The sequence below is a fragment of the Cicer arietinum genome, chromosome 6 (genome assembly GCF_000331145.2).
Source record: "Cicer arietinum cultivar CDC Frontier isolate Library 1 chromosome 6, Cicar.CDCFrontier_v2.0, whole genome shotgun sequence".
NCBI lineage: Eukaryota > Viridiplantae > Streptophyta > Magnoliopsida > Fabales > Fabaceae > Cicer > Cicer arietinum.
In genome coordinates, this window is record NC_021165.2 from 42,534,195 (window position 1) to 42,541,921 (window position 7,727).

Here is a 7,727-nt window from a genome sequence, read left to right on the forward strand (position 1 = left end):
ATCCAGAGCTCAAGTTATGAGCTACAGAGCGAGAAAGAGTCAAAATACAAATAATAAAATTAAAATGCAAATAATAAAATTATAATTCGAATTCGACCCAAAGTTTAGAAACAAGCTAAAAATATTAATATAAGCTATAAAGAGCTTTTAAAATACCAAACTAAAAAGCTAGAAACATGTGCCCAAATGCTTTGATCAACTGACATGTTCTAGGGGCTGGCTGATGTGCCAACTTGATGTGAAATCTGCAGTTTTGAATGGATGGCTGGAAGAAGAGGTGTATGTATCTCAACCACTAGAATTTGTGATTGAGGGAAAGGAGGATAAAGTGCTTTGATTGAGGAAAGCTCCTTATGGTTTGAACCAAGCACAAAGAGATTTGAACATAAGAATTGATTCATTTCTAATTGGTATTAGATTCATCAAATGCATAGTGGAGTATGGAGTTTATGTGAAGCATTTCACACTGAATGGACAGTCTGCCATGATCTTGTTGTGCCTATATATTGATAACATATTGATGACTTACAGCAGCAACAACAAGGCAATTGCATAATTCAAAGAGATCATGAAAGATAAGTTTGAAATGACATACTTGGGCATACTATCCTAATTTCAGGTCATGGAGTTTACTGAGATTGAAGAAAGATTGATAATGCACCAAAAGATATATGTTGGAGAGATCTTGAGAAGACTTAATATGACTAGTTGCAACCCTGCTGTCACACCCGTTGAAGTGCATGGAATGCTGGGAACAGAAATGGATGAAGAAATGGCTGATTCAACTCTATTCAAGCAAGTTGTAGGTTCCCTAAGATACTTGTGTAATACAAGACCTGAGCGTGGTAAGAAGATTAGTGGAAAGACCTAAGCATTCTCACTAGCTGTCAGTTAAGAGAATCATGAGATATTTTCAAGGCACAATAGAGCATGGAATTATGTTTGCAACATATTTAAAGCAAAAAAATGGAGAATTAGTTGGCTACTTAGGTTCAGACTGGTGTGGAGATAAGAATGATAGAAGGAACAATGGAGCTCAAAGAAGCAACCAGTGATAACACTTTCTTCATGCGAGGCTAAATATATTGTTGGCAGTTATGTAGCTTGCCAAGCATTGCGGTTGGAATCATTGACATTAGAATGGAAGTTGGATGTCTACAGGTCAATTCCATTGATGATTGACAATATTTCAGCAATAAGTCTAACAAAGAACCTTGTGTCTCATGGAAGAAGCAAACACATTGAGACAATGTTTCATTTCTTAAGAGATCAAGTTGAAAAAGCAAGTTGAAGCTCATTTATTGTCAAACTGAAGTTCAGCTAGCTGATATAATGACCAAGGCCTTGAGGACAATTAGATTTGAAGAGTAAAGAAGATTGCTAAGTGTAAAATCACTTAGAAACTTGAATTAAGGGAAAGTGTTAGAAACGGAGAACGTTTTGGAAAAGTATTAGATACGGAGAACGTTCTTGGTATTGAAAGTTTTGTAATTCAAGTTTAACGTTGATTGTCTATAATCACTAACTAATTAACCATTTGTGTAATTAGTTAGTTAGGTAAAAGTTAGTTAGAGAGAATATGTTAAAAAATATATATAAATAGCATAATCATTTCCATAAAATTAGAACACATTCAGATATTCATATTTCTTTTGTTTTGTTTTACTTCCATTACAAGAAACAAGTGTTAAACACTAACATAAGTGAGAACACAAATTATGGATAATAAACTTCTATATAGTTGGAAGATAATAAACTTCTATATAGTTCGAAGATTGTCTTTGAATATTGAAAATAGTCATCACAATTGAAATACCAAAGATAATAATCATCACAGAATTAAAAACATCCGTAAAATATCTCATTGTTATAAGAAATTAAGGAAAGCTAAAAAGCCTTACCGTTTCCATAATCTTTAGTCTCCATTTTTTAAGAAACTCAATGTGGCAAATGTCATGTGATTTTTTATGATATATTATTGTATTTTTTTTACTATGAATCGTTATTGATATTAGTTTTAAATATTGTCAATTGAATAATTTAAGTATTTAATCTTTAATTCAATTTTTAATCTTTAATTAATTTGAATTTATAAATATATTATTAAAGATTAAATATAAATTAAAAATTAAATATAAAAATTTAAAGATTAAATTGTTAGATTAAATCTCCATCCAAAGACGTGACAAACAATTATTGAGTCATTCGCTCAAAAATAAAAATAATCTGCTAAAAAAAACTATTATTAAGTTATGTTGGTTGGAATTTCAAAACTTGGTGCAAATATGACAATCTCAAGTATATAAATAAATCAAACAAACTCATATCACTTTTATTTATACATATCATATCACTTTTTTAACAGATAAAATAAATGATGGAAGGTGTCATAAAATGCATCAAAAGTTAAACCAACTCAAACACTAAAAAGTTAATCAACAAGCATTAATTGGCCAAAAACATTTATATAAAAACACATCAATCATAATAGCTAGGAAAATACAACAAAATTTTGCAGAATAAACCAAAAGTTATTTTATATCGTAATAATAGAGAAATTAAACACATCAAAGAAGCCATTCTTACTAACCAACCAATAAAAATACTTTTTTCTCTCTCTACTCTATCTACATCATTTAATGTTGATCTTAAATAATAATAATAATAATAATAATAATAATAATAATAATAATTATTATTATTATTATTATTATTATTATTAATTTAATGTATTGTAGTGTTTTAATTGGTTGTTTATAAGAGTGGTTGTCAAATTAGTGAGTTAAATTGTCAAGTTGTGTGCATGTTGCCAAATAATGTATTAAATTAGGTGCATGTTGCCAATTCCTTTTGCTTGTAATTTTGTGTCAATTGTTGTCAAAGATACTCTTTTATACCAATTCAATATCAATTACTAATCAGTTTCAATATAAACCAATTCCAATTAAACCAGTCCCAAATCAGACTCATTATAAATCAGTCTAAAACAAGTCCCAAATCAGTCCCAATTAAATTAGTTCCAAATCAGTCCTAACAAAATCAGTCCTAATTAAATCAGTTGCAAACCGGTCCTAACCAAACCAGTCCCAATATAACTAGTCACAAACCAGTTTCAATTAAACTAGTTCCAAACCAGTTCCGATACATATCAGTCCTAAACCAGTCTGAATTAAACCAATACTAATATAAACCACTCCCAAATTAAAATAAAAAATAAATAAATTAAACTAGAGTAAGCACAAATTAAACCAGTTTGGCATTAAACCAACAATTAAACTAGTAATGTATACAAACCAAGTAATACAAAATAAGAGGGTCAGTTTAGTTGTCATACAAATAATATGGCCATTTTTAAATTAGAGAACCAAATAAAATAATAGTGCAATTACACATTAGAAGTCAATGCCAATACACATTACATATTATGCTTAAACAAAAAATTACATCATTAAAGCCATATATGAAGCCATTCGATCCTAAGTATTTGGACTTGGTGCTGGTAATCCTTGAGGTGCTTGTGATCCTTGAGTTAATACAACTTGTGATGCTTGTGATCTTTGAGGTGCTTGTAAACCTACTTGTGCACCTTGACTTTTTTCTGTTCTTTTTCTTTTTGTCCTCTACATAAACACAACAACGTCAATTACTGAACAAGTAGCGATTTAGTAGTGCATCAACTAATATTTAATAAGAACATCACCATTAATAACTGAGCAACAATGGTTTTACTTTATTTCCAACTTTCGGAGTTTCACGATTTGCAGTAGTTTTACCTTTGCATGTCCTTTTGTTTTTCCCAAACTTGTCTCATTTTTTGCATTTCATAGTTGGAAGTGTTCTTTGTAGTATGCTTGACCTTTTGGGTTCATCATTACTCTTATTTCTCTATTTCTTGGGTTTGCCTGGTGCTCTCTTCATTATAGAGGAATTTATGGGTTCACTCTTTGATATAGGCCACATAGTAGGACCATTTGTTGGTTTCATTGTGTATCCATATGTAGACAAAAAAGTGTTTTTCCTGAAATATTAAAATAATAGTCAGAATGTAGTTTATCATATTTAATTAACAAATAAAAACAATACCATCAAACCATCATATTACTTGTAATATGATGAAACAAAAATCCTCTAGAGAAACATGGTTATGCCACATGAAAGCAATGCTATGGAAACATGGTATACCTATTAAGTTCTACTTGCTACATGCACATGTCTTAGTGTCTAAGTTGACCTTATATGTATCATATTCGTTGGACACTTCAACATTTCCTGAGGATCATTAGCCATCCAACGTAGACTCTAGCCTTCAGCAACCCTGATGTGGACCAATCCTACATGAAGGTTAATGAGCTTCGAGAACTAGGAGCGGGACCATTGACTAGAGGGAAGACTAGGAAGCTAAAAGAATAATTAGAGAAACAAATTGTTAATTTCCTTAGTCTTAAGACATATGAAAAGATTAATCCACATTATATTAATCTTATGGTCATAGAAATATCTTAAGACTTAATTTTAATTTTGGGATGTAATAATCATACCTTATAATTAGGAATTATGTTGACTTGTGTGTGCCTAAATATTTGGTAGCTTAGGCACCATGTTATTTTGTGTTAGACTATATATGCCTTTTTATTGTAAGACATAGGGGACTTATTTTTGAAAGAAAAAGAAACACTTAGTGTGAGATTAGAGAAATGCTCTCTAGGGTTCTTCTTTGAACCAAATTTGGATCTTATCAAGAGCCTCCTACTCTTGTGGCGATTCTACCTTGATCTTATCATTCCTTGTTGTGGAGTGTGGCGATTTCTATCATTTCATTACTTCTTCATATTTTCTTCGTTTGTGTTCTTCATTCTTATTTGGTACTTTATTTGAAATATCACTTGGATAGATCCTTCAAATCATATGGAAACACTCAAATTCATATCATGTGGTATTCAGAGCCTCCCATTAAGTGGTAATTTTTGTTTTTAATTTCTATTTTAGTGTTTTGTGTTCTTGAGATATTTGCAATTTTAGTTTCATTTTTGTTCCAAATCTTGTTCAATCTTGAGTTGTTGGTTGTTTATAAGTGTTATAATATGTGTGGGAGGTTTAGTTTTGTGATTATTTATTTCATTTGGGTGAAATTTGAAAACTGAGCTGAAAAAAAAAACGCAGAAAAAAAAAATTTTGGGTTTCAGCTGCATCATCTTCTTCACTTGCAATTGTTTGATCCTAAATTTCACTTGGGAATTTGTTTTTGATGTTATTTCTTCCATACAAGTCCGATTCTGGAAATTCAAAAGCCTAAGTTGATTAGACAAATGAGAGGAATTTGAATATGCATAGAAAAATCTGGAAATATAAGTGCTGCGAAAAAGTGATTCTGCACAAAAGCACTTTTGAAAAAAAGGCATTTTGAAAAAAAAAAAAAATTCCAGAATTGTTCTTAATGAAATACCAAACATCTTTTGCATTCTTCTTACCTCCTTTAGACATTGCAAGTTTGATTTTAAGTTCTCCCACATATTTTGATCACTTAGTCATTTAATTCTAGTTTTCCTTATTTCTTTGATAATCTACTTGAGTGTGTCTTTCTTTGGTTATATTATTTTTGTTTGTCTTTTCAATTATTTGGTTTTGCATTTCAAGTTCTCTTGTCATTTTTTTTTTCTTCTTGACCTCTTGAATGATAACTTTCATGTGTGATTTGTCACATTTGTTTAGAGGTTTACCACAAACTTGATTGAGATTTGTTTGGTTGCTTGAAGAACTTAAAGAGTTGCATTAGGGAGTGGAAAAAGGTAAAGTGAAAATTATAAAAAAAAGCCATTATTGAGTGATATACACGAGTGATACATTTCTTGAGTGTAAACACTTAGTGAGTGGTGAGGGCCTTATTTTATTGTGTTTACTTGTTTTTTGTTTTTGTCATTTATTGATTATTGTGGTATTTGTTTGTTGTTGCTGTTTAAATCATGAGTGGAAGTGAACCAAACCCCATTTCTCCTAGAACCGTTTTTCTTATGGATCACTTTACAAAAATATTGAATACTCAAATGAATGCATTAAGAGAAGAGTTTGTGAATCAAAGAGATAGGAGATCTCATCATGGAAGATCTTCTCAAAATGAAGATGGGTTTGAAATCGAGGGAAGTAGAAGACAAAGAGAACATGTGAGGAACCATAGAGACTATTATGAGAGAGGGAATCATAGGAATCATGAGAGAAACCATAGAGATTGTCATGGAAATGAGAGGAGGAACCAAAGACATGATGATACATATGTCGGTGGCAAAATTAAGTTCCCTTCATTTCATGGAAAAAGTGATCCGGAAGCATATCTTGATTGGGAGCTTAAGATAGATCAATTGTTTGAAACTCATGATATTAAAGAAGATATGAGAGTTAAGTTGGCTACATTAGAGTTTAAGGATCATGCTTTACTTTGGTGGGACCAAAATGTCAAAGAAAGGAGGAGATGTGGTGCTAGGCAACTAGATGATTGGGATGAATTAAAAGCACTTTTGAGGAAGAGGTATGTACCATCGCATTATCAAAGGGAGCTACATCAAAAACTACAAAGGTTGAAACAAGGCTCCAAGAGTGTGGAGGATTATTATAAGGACTTTGAGACTTTGATCATTCGCTCCAACATTAGAGATGATGACGATGCCATAATAGCTAGGTTCTTGGATGGCCTAAGCTATGAGATTAGAGATGTGATTGAGTTGCAACACTTTATGGATATTGAGGAGCTTGTTCATAAGTCATCTACCATTGAACAACAATTGAAGAGAAAAAGTACTTATAAAAAGTATTCATCTAACAAAAACTCCTCACATTGGAACAAACATAAAAAAGATGATGATTCTCCATTGGCTTCGGTCAAAGAAGGCAAATCTTCTAAACCTAAAGCTCAACTTCCTAGTTCTTCTTCTCATTCTTCAATTAAATGTTTTAAATGCTTAGGAAGAGGTCATATAGCATCTAATTGTCCAAATAAAAAGTCTATGATTGCAAAACCCAAAGAGGTATATGAAAGTGATTCTTCCTTTTATTCTTACTCTTCACAATCATCTCCAAGTGAACTAGGGAGTGACTATGAATTGGCTCCCGTTGAAGGAGATCTTCTCATGGTTAGAAGACTATTAGGAGTCCAACTTAAGGATGATGATACTCAAAAAGAAAATATTTTTCATACTAGATGTCTTGTTGATAGAAAAGTTTGCTCTTTGATCGTTGATAGTGGTAATTGTACCAATGTGGCTAGCACTAGATTAGTCACAAAACTTGGCTTGAAAACCATTAAACATCCGAGGCCATATAAGCTTCAATGGCTAAAGGACGATGTTGATATTTTGGTGGATAAAAAAGTTTTGATAAATTTTAGCATTGGCAAATATCATGATGAAATTTTGTGTGATGTTGCGCCTATGGAGGTTGGCCATATTTTGTTAGGGCGGCCATGGCAATTTGATAGAAAAGTTCATCATGATGGTCACACTAACATTTACTCTTTTGTGCATAAAAAGCATAAAGTGTCTCTTTTACCTCTTAGTCCCAAAGAAGTTTATCTTGATCAAACTCAATGGAATCTAAAGAGGGACAAAGAGATCAAAGAACAAAAAGGAAAATATATTATGAATGCTCATGACTCAAGTAACCAAAATTCTTTACCTAGGGTCGAAAACTTATTTGCTAGAGAGCATGTGGTTAGGAAAGCTTTGTTGACTAGACAATCG

General features: G+C 31.7%; 1 long non-coding RNA gene across 1 annotated transcript in view; it reads right to left on the reverse strand.

Moving 5' to 3' along the window:
* Positions 1-3,233: 3,233 nt before the first annotated feature.
* The window catches only part of LOC113784438 (uncharacterized), a 9,505-nt gene continuing 5,011 nt past the window's right edge, over positions 3,234-7,727 (reverse strand). Inside the window, exons 2-3 of the long non-coding RNA XR_012163731.1 lie at positions 3,774-4,018; positions 3,234-3,620 (exon numbers count right to left, since the gene is read on the reverse strand). This is a non-coding gene — a long non-coding RNA (uncharacterized lncRNA). The remainder of the gene's footprint in view (positions 3,621-3,773; positions 4,019-7,727) is intronic.